Genomic DNA, 12,691 nt, shown 5'->3' on the forward strand with positions numbered 1-12,691 from the left:
TTGTCCTGTGTAAACAGGGCTTGTGCTGCAAAAAAGCACAATCGAAAGCACGGTCTAAAAAGGCTGTTAAACAACCACCGATCGGCAAACATGTTGCAGTTTGGCAGTCCTTCCCAGCTACAGGTCACAGGGTGTAAATGAACTCTTATAATGGCGTGGTGGCCACACATCCATGATAATTTTTTTTGGGGGGGCCACATTGTTCCTCTTAATATTTGTATCTTGAAATTATTAATGTGGTTCTGACCATGATACAACTACCATGTCAATTATGCAAAAGAGCCTAGCCCCCTTGATGCATGAAGAGTGTCACTGCTCTTCCTTGGACAAAAAAAAAAAGTGCCACACGACAGAACAAAGATCCATCTTGGCAGCTTTATGGCTCAGGGACAGGAAGAAGGAAGCTGGGAGTGGAAGTTCCCACAGATGTTGATCCAAGGAGATCCTCTGAAGTTGCTTGATGGATGTACTATCACTTTATCACTCTGTAAATATACAACTATTTGTATATAAGAGGAAACTTTTGTGGTCTTTGAAAAACTTTTAAGGATTTTGTTTACTGAGAAGGTTACTTTTATCTCTGTTAGTGCACTAATATTCAACAAATCAGAATCTCAATTTTTTTAATAGATATTTTAATAAGAAAACTATCTATAAATATTGTATATACTTTTTAATTATTATGGTTGTTGAAGATTTGTTGTAGTAATTTCTGATACTGAAAGTCATACATGTGAATTATGATAATAATAATAATAATGACAATAATGATAATGGCATAAACCAACAGTTGTGGTACCAGAGTCATCAGCATTCTGGGTGTTATTCCCAAAAACCTCGGAAGCACTCAAAATAACTCAATGTTGATAAAAATCACCAATTCAACTTCAGAATTTTTTTTGCCAAGACCTGCGAACATCATGTTCCTATACATTACAACTCGAGATGAAGAGTTCGATCTACAGCTGATCAAGTTTGGATCGAATTTCCTGTTTTTTACAATCGGCACAGGATCCGTCTTTTCAAGACTTTGACGGATTGTGACTGATTCTAAAAAACGGATGTGTGAAAGAGACCTTAGTCTCTCTCCTGCAGTGTATAAGCTCTTACGGACAGAATGGTCCTCTCTCTCCCCTGTAAATTGTAAGATTTTATGGTCAGCAACGTACCCTCTTTCTCTCTTCTGTAGAGTATAAGCTTTTATAGAAGTAGGGTGTAAAGTACGTGGTAGTGGAACAACTGTGCCGTAGACCAAGAGAGAGGAGAGCCTGGAGGGGTGAGACTGGGTGAACACCTGACTCTTCGCTAGAGCCCTTGATGGTGAGGTTAGATGGACCACATGTGCTACTCCAGGACGGACCTTAGACACGTGGCAGCTGATCCCCAAAGGGGCAGGAAGCTGGAACGGTCAGGAATGGGAAGACTCAGCTGGTATACAGGCAGGCACAGCAGGTGTTGGCAGGCACGGTTGGTATACAGTAAGGCATGGAAGGTACTGGCAGGCAGAGCTGGTATACATGCAGGCAAGGCAGGTGCTGTCAGGTATGGCTGGTATAGAGGAAGGTTTGGCAGGTGCTGGCAGGTATGGCTGATTTAGAGGCAGGCACGACAGATGCAGGAAGGTGCATGCAGGTACTCAGGCAAAGCAGATGCAGGCAGGTACAGACAGGTATACTAGAGCAGGGGCCCTGAGAACTAACAAGCATGCATACAAGCAGAGTGAACACATTACACCAATAAAGTTCCTCATCTAATATCAGATCTCTTCTGAATTCAGACACAAAGCCAATATAGCACATAGAAGGAGCCATGATCAAAATATAAATAATAAAACCTATTTTTATTGTATCAAACAACAATATAACATTAAGATATTAAAGATATAGATCACATACATATTAGAGACTACATACAAAAGAACAAAATTGGTCACACAGATATAAATAACACTCCCACCATGATAGCAACCAAAACCATTATTAACGTACCACGAGAGCAGATAATATATATCCCTCCTTAGTATATTATTTAGATAATCAACCTTGCTTCACTCGCGTTAGTGCTATCAAAAAATAAATATATAGGGCAGAAGTATCCTGCAGAGTGAACACATTGCTCAGACACCTCACAACAGGTAGAGGTGCCTTAAATAATAAGTGTTTCCCAGTCAATGGCTGGGGACACTTTAGGATTTTGCTCGCTGTCTCTTTAAGAGACTGGGAGCATGAGCGTGACCTAAGTGCAGAGCCCGGGGATCAGTCAGATGTATGCAGAGCCCGGGAGGCCGCAACAGCAGGAGGAACTGCAGGCCGGAGTAGAAGAGGAGGGGAATTGTGCAGGGACGCTGACTCTACACTGGGTCTTCTCTCCTTCTCATCTGTAGAATGTAAGCTCTTAAGGTCAGTGGGGTCCTCTCGCTCTCTCGCCTGTAAAATATAAGCTCTTATGGTCAGCGGGAATTTCCCTCTCTCTCCTTTCCCTCACATGTATTTTACAAGCTTTTTGGTACTGAAATAAAAATTTTATTAATTAAAACATCCTAGGTTCTTGGGAATAATCCAATGTATAATGAAGGCCAACACCAACTAGCTATCTGGTAGTTGTGATTTATAAACATAATAATAAATATTAATAGATGTGAGTGAGGTGGTTTCTGCAGATTGTGCATGAATGATCTCTCGGCCAGCTGCCATCATATGTGTATGGCCGGCCTTAGGGTATATATGCACCTTTAGCATGAGGCTAAGCAATTCTACATGATATAAAGATACCCAAAAGTGCATGGCTTTTATCTAATTACTCATAATTAGTGAGTGTGATAATAAATGAAATCTATTGACCTCAATGATACCTGCAAACAGGCTATTCAAACATATGTGCATGCTCTGTCATTGTACTGGGTCTATTAGTAGGTAAATGCCATGTTAGAACTTGTCAAAAGCAATGATGACTGATCCGAATAAGAAGCACAGAAAATCTGCTCCTAGGTCATTTACGAGAAACAGCTACAGTTCTTTTTCACTAAAATTCAAATAATAAAGATTGAATACTAAAATGAATACTTTGATATATACCTTTTACTTGTAAGTTTTTTTTAATATAGTTATACACATACAGATCCATCAGTCATGACCTAGTAAGCACTGTCCGTCTACAAGTATTAATAATCTGTGTACTTATCAAACAGCATATGTCAGTAAAGTCTTGTGCAAGGATGCAGCTAACCAGGTGAGCCTTTCTCTTTGTTGCACAGGTTTTAATCCAAAGAGGTTTACAGACAAAATATTTTGTTCAGATAGTAGCAGAACAGGGAGCATTATTACAGGATGGGCCCAGGAGCTGGGTCATTATACCAGGAAGAGGCCAGGATGGGCAACATTATTACTAGAAGGGCCCAAAATGGGGGACATATCTTAATGGAAGCGGCCAGGGTTGGGGACATATATTACTGGAAGGAGCCCAGGCTGGGGGACATATATTACTGGAAGGGGCCTATGGTGGCGGACATTATACCAGGAAGGTCCCAGGATGGGCGACATATATTACTGGAAGAGACCAGGTTGGGGATATTACAGCAGAATTGGAACATTATTACTGGAAGGGGCCCAGGATGGGGGACATGATTACTGGAAAGGGCCTAGAATGGGGGAATTAACCCAGGATGAGGAAGATTATTACTGGAAGGGCCCAAAATGAAGGACTAATATTACTGGAAGGGGCCAGGGTGGAGGACATATATTACTGTATTGGCCCAGGCTGGGAGACATATATTACTAGAAATGGCTCAAGATGGGGACACTACACCAGGATGAGGTACATTATTATTGGAGGGGTCCTCGGAAGGGAGGATGGGGGACATTATACCAGGAAGGTGCACAGGAAGGGGGATATTATTACTAGAAGGGGCCAAGAATGCACGACAATAGTACAGGATGGGGAACATTATTACATTATGGGTGGGCAAAATTTATGTCTATACAGAGTTTAAACACTGCAAGGGCTAATACATTTGACCAACATGTAGGTGGTAGGTGGGCGCCCAGATCAAAACCTTGCACCAGGGCCCAACACTCTCACTGAACAATTGCTGCATTTAATTCCTTCTTATTTAAGGTATTATCATTATTATTTATTATTATAGCCATTTATTCCATGGCACTTTACATGGGAGGAGGGGTATCTATATATATAATTGTCTAAGGGTTTTTCCGTCTGTCTGTCTTTCTGTCTGTCTGTCTGTCTTTCTGTCTGTCTGTCTGTCCTGGAAATCCCGCCTCTCTGATTGGTCGAGACCATCAGGCCTCGACCAATCAGCGACGGGCACAGCATCGACGTAGAAATCCCGCGCCTCTGATTGGTCGAGGCCGCCAGGCCTCGACCAATCAGCAACGGGCACAGCGACGATGATGTCATAAAGGACGTAGAAATCCCACGTTTCTGATTCAGCGACGGGCACAGTATCGACGTAGATGTCATAATGGTTGCCATAGCGACGATGATGTCATAAAGGTTGCCTCGACCAATCAGCGACAGGCACAGTCTGCCGCGAATTCTGGAATCATCATTGTCCATATACTACGGGGACATGCATATTCTAGAATACCCGATGCGTTAGAATCGGGCCACAATCTAGTACATAATAAATTTAATGTTCATTTTAGCCTGACACTAATTTCTAACTGAGATATGTTTACTGTTTTACGAGTATTAACCACTTTCATAAATCCCTGTTTGTTAGAAGGGTCCGTTGACAATAAGCTGATCACAAAGTGTTCCCCTGCTGGGTCCAGTAATTAGCTGTCATCTGGGTCTAATTTCCCTGCAGCGCCACCTTAGGGGAAATTAAGCATTACACAGAACTCATTGATATCAAACAGTTGTCTCATAATGCAGGATAGAACTGGCCATCAAGGCAAGAGATGCTCTTTGAAGACACGCTCTCCTTTGGCAACTTTGGCAAATTAAAGATGGTCATTAATGAGAGATTGACCGTCTATTACCTTCAAATTCCCTAAAAGAGCATACAAATCAGATTTTTAAACTAGACAAACCCTTTAACTTTAGTTTTCCATATGAAGAAGACAAAAAAAGACAGGTCATATTGTCATTTTGTTCTCATTGGTCCTTGACTATGTACCACGAAGCTCTAGGGTTCTAGCATTGCTAGTTGGGAAGCACATGTATACAATGCCAGACTGGGGTGCCAAGGGCTCATCAGTAACGTTGACTCAGGGGGCCTAGCATTCGGCTTCATACTGTACAAATATGGCATTACCCTCAATGAAAAATGTACCCATGCTTCTGTGTAATAATAAACTGGGTTGTTGTTTTTTTAGATGAATGAGGTACTGACTTTGTACTTAGTGCATCAAGTGTATTATATTAACTACTTCTCATTTAAAGGGTTGGGGGCCCATTCTTGAACAAAGGCCTACCGGGGGATTCACTTGTTCACCTGTGGGTCAGTCCAAGCCTGCTAGTATAGAAGATTAATTGGTTGTACTCCATAAACAAGTTTATGCAACAAAGCATGGTCTCTGTTCTCCGTGTTCCCCCTCAAGGATGGAAATGATGACCCTCTCTTACCCAATAAAACAGGCACTGAACCAGGGGCTGGTAGAATCATCAGGATCCTAGAAAAACAAAAGCAGTCAGCTGAGCTGGAGCAGGCTGTTTGCTCTTGTTGACATGCCTTTAACAGATGCAGGAGATGAATGCATTTTCCCTCTTTGTTTAGACACTGGCTGTCATCACCACAATTACCTTGTTCCCAGACGTGAGAAACTACCTTAACTTTTACTTTCTTGTTATTTTTCTTTTACATTTGCAATGTACATTAGAGGAAGCATTCAACTCTATTGAAAGCAGTATAAAGCCACCCAAGAGTCAATACAGTATGATTTTAGAAAAAGATAACACAAGAAAGACAAGTGTAATATTATAGCATTTATCACCTTAAATGCTAATACAGCCTGTAAGACATTTATACAATGATGTATCCATAAATCTAATAGGTTATAAATGTTAAATTGGTGGGGTACAGAACTCTTGCCCTGGAGTATAATATATGGCAGCAGAGTAAAAGGGTAGAAGCAATGCACACTTGTGCTACGTCAGTCTTACTGGAATACAAGTTGATAAATAAATTTAGAGGTGCAAACCATTTAATGAATTCAACACATCGTCTGAGTAGCGTGTGCATCTAAGCACCAAGCCAGAAATGCATTTCTGTCTTTAAAAATTCATGACACATTTGATAAATAGGACAGGCAGGAGTGGCATCCACCCCAGCATTAGTGTAGCCAGTTCAAAATGGCGTGAAGAGGCCAAAAGTCGCAACATTTTTGCGCAACCCCACGTAAAGCTTTTACACCACTTTTCTGGTATATAACAATTGATGAATTGGCTCTAGAGATGAGTGGTGTTCAAGTCGAACTGTTCGCCAATTTCAAATTCGAGCTGTTTTGGGCGGTGTTCGAGTCGTTTGACGAACCCAAACAATTTGCTTAAAATTCAGCTTTTCGAGTTTCTGTTCAATGACTGTTCCTTCACCAAAAGCCTAGCTTGATTTGCACATTAACCCCTTCATGACCCAGCCTATTTTGACCTTAATGACCTGGCCGTTTTTTGCAATTCTGACCAGTGTCCCTTTATGAGGTAATAACTCAGGAACGCTTCAACGGATCCTAGCGGTTCTGAGATTGTTTTTTCGTGATATATTGGGCTTCATGTTAGTGGTAAATTTAGGTCAATAAATTATGCGTTTATTTGTGATAAAAACGGAAATTTGGCGAAAATTTTGAAAATTTCGCAATTTTCACAATTTGAATTTTTATTCTGTTAAACCAGAGAGTTATGTGACACAAAATAGTTAATAAATAACATTTCCCACATGTATACTTTACATCAGCACAATTTTGGAAACAAAATTTTTTTTTGCTAGGAAGTTATAAGGGTTAAAATTTGACCAGCGATTTCTCATTTTTACAACGAAATTTACAAAACCATTTTTTTTAGGGACCACCTCACATTTGAAGTCAGTTTACGGGGTCTATATGGCTGAAAATACCCAAAAGTGACACCATTCTAAAAACTGCACCCCTCAAGGTGCACAAAACCACATTCAAGAAGTTTATTAACCCTTCAGGTGCTTCACAGCAGCAGAAGCAACATGGAAGGAAAAAATGAACATTTAACTTTTTAGTCACAAAATTATTTTTTAGCAACAATTTTTTTGATTTCACAATGGTAAAAGGAGAAACTGAACCACGAAAGTTGTTGTCCAATTTGTCCTGAGTACGCTGATACCTCATATGTAGGGGTAAACCACTGTTTAGGCGCACGGCAGGGCTTGGAAGGGAAGGAGCGCCATTTGACTTTTTGAATGAAAAATTGGCTCCACTCTTTAGCGGACACCATGTCACGTTTGGAGAGCCCCCGTGTGCCTAAAAATTGGAGCTCCCCCACAAGTGACCCCATTTTGGAAACTAGACACCCAAAGGAACTTATCTAGATGCATAGTGAGCACTTTGAACCCCCAGGTGCTTCACAAATTCATCCGTAAAAATGAAAAAGTACTTTTTTTCACAAAAAAATTCTTTTAGCCTCATTTTTTTCATTTTCACATGGGCAACAGGATAAAATGGATACTAAAATTTGTTGGGCAATTTCTCCTGAGTACACCGATACCTCACATGTGGGGGTAAACCACTGTTTGGGCACATGGTAAGGCTCGGAAGGGAAGGAGCGCCATTTGACTTTTTGAATGAAAAATTATCTCCATCATTAGCGGACACCATGTCGCATTTGGAGAGCCCCTGTGTGCCTAAACATTGGAGCTCCCCCACAAGTGACCCCATTTTGGAAACTAGACCCCCCAAGGAACTTATCTAGATGCCTAGTGAGCACTTTAAACCCTCAGGTGCTTCACAAATTGATCTGTAAAAATGAAAAAGTACTTTTTTTCAAAAAAAAATTTCTTTTCGCCTCAATTTTTTCATTTTCACATGGGCAATAGGATAAAATGGATCCTTAAATTTGTTGGGCAATTTCTCCCGAGTACGCCGATACCTCATATGTGGGGGTAAACCACTGTTTGGGCACACGGCAGGGCTCGGAAGGGAAGGCGCGCCATTTGACTTTTTGAATGGAAAATTAGCTCCAATTGTTAGCGGACACCATGTCACGTTTGGAGAGCCCCTGTGTGCCTAAACATTGGAGCTCCCCCACAAGTGACCCCATTTTGGAAACTAGACCCCCCAAGGAACTTATCTAGATGCATATTGAGCACTTTAAACCCCCAGGTGCTTCACAGAAGTTTATAACGCAGAGCCATGAAAATAAAAAATAACTTTTCTTTCCTCAAAATTGATTTTTTAGCCTGGAATTTCCTATTTTGCCAAGGGTATTAGGAGAAATTGGACCCCAAATGTTGTTGTCCAGTTTGTCCTGAGTACGCTGATACCCCATATGTGGGGGTAAACCACTGTTTGGGCGCACGGCAGGGCTCGGAAGGGAAGGCATGCCATTTGGCTTTTTAAATGGAAAATTAGCTCCAATCATTAGTGGACACCATGTCACGTTTGGAGAGCCCTTGTGTGCCTAAACATTGGAGATCCCCCACAAATGACCCCATTTTGGAAACTAGACCCCAAAAGGAACTAATCTAGATGTGTGGTGAGGACTTTGAACCCCCAAGTGCTTCACAGAACTTTATAACGCAGAGCCATGAAAAAAAAAAATTATTTTCTCAAAAATGATCTTTTAGCCTGCAATTGTTTATTTTCCCAAGGGTAACAGGAGAAATTTGACCCCAAAAGTTGTTGCCCGTTTCTCCTGAGTACGGTGATACCCCATATGTGGGGGTAAACTACTGTTTGGGCACATGCCGGGGCTCGGAAGTGAAGTAGTGACGTTTTGAAATGCAGACTTTGATGGAATGCTCTGTGGGCGTCACGTTGCGTTTGCAGAGCCCCTGATGTGGCTAAACAGTAGAAACCCCCCACAAGTGACCCCATTTTGGAAACTAGACCCCGAAAGGAACTTATCTAGATGTGTGGTGAGCACTTTGAACCCCCAAGTGCTTCACAGAAGTTTATAACGCAGAGCCGTGAAAATAATAAATACGTTTTCTTTCCTCAAAAATAATTATTTAGCCCAGAATTTTTTATTTTCCCAAGGGTTACAGGAGAAATTGGACCCCAAAAGTTGTTGTCCAGTTTCTCCTGAGTACGCTGATACCCCATGTGTGGGGGTAAACCACTGTTTGGGCACACGTCGGGGCTCAGAAGGGAAATAGTGACTTTTGAAATGCAGACTTTGATGGAATGGTCTGCGGGTGTCACGTTGCGTTTGCAGAGCCCCTGGTGTGCCTAAACAGTAGAATCCCCCCACAAGTGACCCCATTTTAGAAACTAGACCCCCCAAGGAACTTATCTAGATATGTGGTGAGCACTTTGAACCCCCAAGTGCTTCACAGATGTTTACAACGCAGAGCCGTGAAAATAAAAAATCATTTTTCTTTCCTCAAAAATGATGTTTTAGCAAGCATTTTTTTATTTTCACAAGGGTAACAGGAGAAATTGGACCCCAGTAATTGTTGCGCAGTTTGTCCTGAGTATGCTGGTACCCCATATGTGGGGGTAAACCACTGTTTGGGCACACGTCGGGGCTCGGAAGTCAGGGAGCACCATTTGACTTTTTGAATACAAGATTGGCTGGAATCAATGGTGGCGCCATGTTGCGTTTGGAGACCCCTGATGTGCCTAAACAGTGGAAACCCCTCAATTCTACCTCCAACACTAACCCCAACACACCCCTAACCCTAATCCCAACTGTAGCCATAACCCTAATCATAACCCTAAACGCAACACACCCCTAGCCACAACCTAACCCCAACACACCCCTAACCCTAACCACAACCCTAATTTCAACCCTAACCCTAAGGCTATGTGCCCACGTTGCGGATTTGTGTGAGATTTTTCAGCATCATTTTTTAAAAATCCGGAGGTAAAAGGCACTACGTTTTACCTGCGGATTTACCGTGGATTTCCAGTGTTTTTTGTGCGGATTTCACCTGCGGATTCCTATTGAGGAACAGGTGTAAAACGCCGCGGAATCCGCACAAAGAATTGACATGCTGCGGAAAATACAACGCAGCGTTTCCGCGTGGTATTTTCCGCACCATGGGCACAGCGGATTTGGTTTTCCATAGGTTTACATGGTACTGTAAACCTGATGGAACACTGCTGCGAATCTGCAGCGGTCAATCCGCTGCGGATCCGCAGCCAAATCCGCACCGTGTGCACATGGCCTAATTCTAAAGATATGTGCACACGCTGCGGAAAACGCTGCGGATCCGCAGCAGTTTCCCATGAGTTTACAGTTCAATGTAAACCTATGGAAAACAAAAATCGCTGTACACATGCTGCAGAAAAACTGCACGGAAACGCAGCGGCTTACATTCCGCAGCATGCCGCTTCATTCTGCGGATTCCACAGCGGTTTTACAACTGCTCCAATAGAAAATCGCAGTTGTAAAACTGCAGTGAAATGCGCAGAAAAACCGCGGTAAATCTGCCATAAATCCGCAGTGGTTTAGCACTGCAGATTTATCAAATCCGCAGCGGAAAAATCCGCAGAGGACCAGAATACGTGTGCACATACCGAAACCCTAACCCTAACCCTAACCCTAGTTCTTACCCCAACCTTAGTGGAAGAAAAAAAAAATCTTTATTTTATTATTGTCCCTACCTATGGGGAGTGACAAAGGGGGGGGTCATTCAGTATTTTTTTATTTTGATCACTGCGATAGGTTTTATCGCAGTGATCAAAATGCACTTGAAACGAATCTGCCGGCCGGCAGATTCGGCGGGCGCACTGCGCATGCGCCCGCCATTTTGGAAGATGGCGGCGCCCAGGAAAGAAGACGGACGGACCACGGGAGGCTCGGTAAGTATGATGGGGTGGGGAGGAACGGGGGGGTGGATCGGAGCATGGGGGGGTAAATCGGAGCACGGGGGGTGGATCGGAGCACGGGGGGTGCATTGGAGCATCGGGGGGTGGATCGGACTGCATGGGGGGTGGATCGGACTGCAGCAGCACTATAAGAACCAGCCATTTGCCCTGTCGCCATTTCCTCACTGCTGCAGCTTAGTGTTAGACGGCACTGCTACTGCTGTGGGCGCTATACAGACTAAGAGTGTTTTTTTTGGAGCGAATTGTCAGAGAGATAGGTTTAGGGAGTCGGGACTAGTTGTAATATCAGCCCTTTTCAGGGTAGGTTACAGCAGTTCATAGCACTGTTTGCCAGGCAGGTCTGTGCCAGTGCTGTGCAAGTGTTTGTCACAGCATTTGGTGTAATCTAGCTCAGCCAATCCTTTTGGGCTAGTAGCATTGTCTGATAGTCATCTGAGTAGCCCGCCTGTGAAGCTAGCTACACCGCCTGTGTATCTCAATTTTTACTGCATCTAATCCAGATATTAGTTTAGGGCCTAGGAGCAGTGTCTGCACGTCAGCAGAGTAGCCCGCCTGTGAAACAAACTATACCGCCTGTGTATCTCTATTTTCACTGTATCTAATCCAGTTAATAGTTTAGGGCCTAGGAGCAGTGTCTGCACGTCAGCAGAGTAGCCCGCCTGTGAAACTAACTACACCGCCTGTGTATCTCAATTTTTACTGCATCTAATCCAGTTAATAGTTTAGGGCCTAGGAGCAGTGTCTGCACGTCAGCAGAGTAGCCCGCCTGTGAAACTAACTACACCGCCTGTGTATCTCAATTTTCACTGCATCTAATCCAGTTAATAGTTTAGGGCCTAGGAGCAGTGTCTGCACGTCAGCAGAGTAGCCCGCCTGTGAAGCAAACTATACCGCCTGTTTATCTCAATTTTCACTGCATCTAATCCAGTTATTAGTTTTGGGCCTGGGAGCAGTTTCTGCCCGTCAGCAGAGTAGCCCACCTGTGAAACTAACTACACCGCCTGTGTATCTCTATTTTCACTGCATCTAATCCAGTTAATAGTTTAGGGCCTAGGATCAGTGTCTGCACGTCAGCAGAGTAGCCCGCCTGTGAAACTAACTGCATCGCCTGTGTATCTCTATTTTCACTGCATCTAATCCAGTTAATAGTTTAGGGCCTAGGAGCAGGGTCTGCACGTCAGCAGAGTAGCCCGCCTGTGAAACTAACTACACCGCCTGTGTATCTCTATTTTTACTGCATCTAATCCAGTTAATAGTGTAGGGCCTAGGAGCAGTGTCTGCACGTCAGCAGAGTAGCCCGCCTGTGAAACAAACTATACTGCCTGTTTATCTCAATTTTCACTGCATCTAACCCAGTTATTAGTTTTGGGCCTAGGAGCAGTGTCTGCACGTCAGCAGAGTAGCCCGCCTGTGAAACTTACTACACCACCTGTGTATCTCTATTTTCACTGCATCCAATCCAGTTAATTAGTTTAGGGCCTAGGAGCAGTGTCTGCACGTCAGCAGAGTAGCCCGCCTGTGAAACAAACTATACCGCCTGTGTATCTCAATTTTCACTGCATCTAATCCAGTTATTAGTTTTGGGCCTAGTACCACAGTTTGGCCACTCAGTTCTGCTCGGTTTTCATCCATCGGTTGTTGTGCCAACAACTACAGATACAGGCAGGCCTGCTGCTTTTGGAAAGGGGAATAGGCGTGTTGGAAAGGAAAAAAAA

General features: G+C 43.2%; 1 long non-coding RNA gene across 1 annotated transcript in view; it reads left to right on the top strand.

Annotated features, from left to right (window-relative positions):
• Positions 1-2,276: 2,276 nt before the first annotated feature.
• Positions 2,277-12,691, top strand: part of LOC138658066 (uncharacterized) — an 86,062-nt gene continuing 75,647 nt past the window's right edge. Inside the window, exon 1 of the long non-coding RNA XR_011317319.1 lies at positions 2,277-2,399. This is a non-coding gene — a long non-coding RNA (uncharacterized lncRNA). The remainder of the gene's footprint in view (positions 2,400-12,691) is intronic.

The sequence above is a fragment of the Ranitomeya imitator genome, chromosome 1 (assembly GCF_032444005.1).
Source record: "Ranitomeya imitator isolate aRanImi1 chromosome 1, aRanImi1.pri, whole genome shotgun sequence".
In the NCBI taxonomy this organism is placed as follows: Eukaryota; Metazoa; Chordata; class Amphibia; order Anura; family Dendrobatidae; genus Ranitomeya; species Ranitomeya imitator.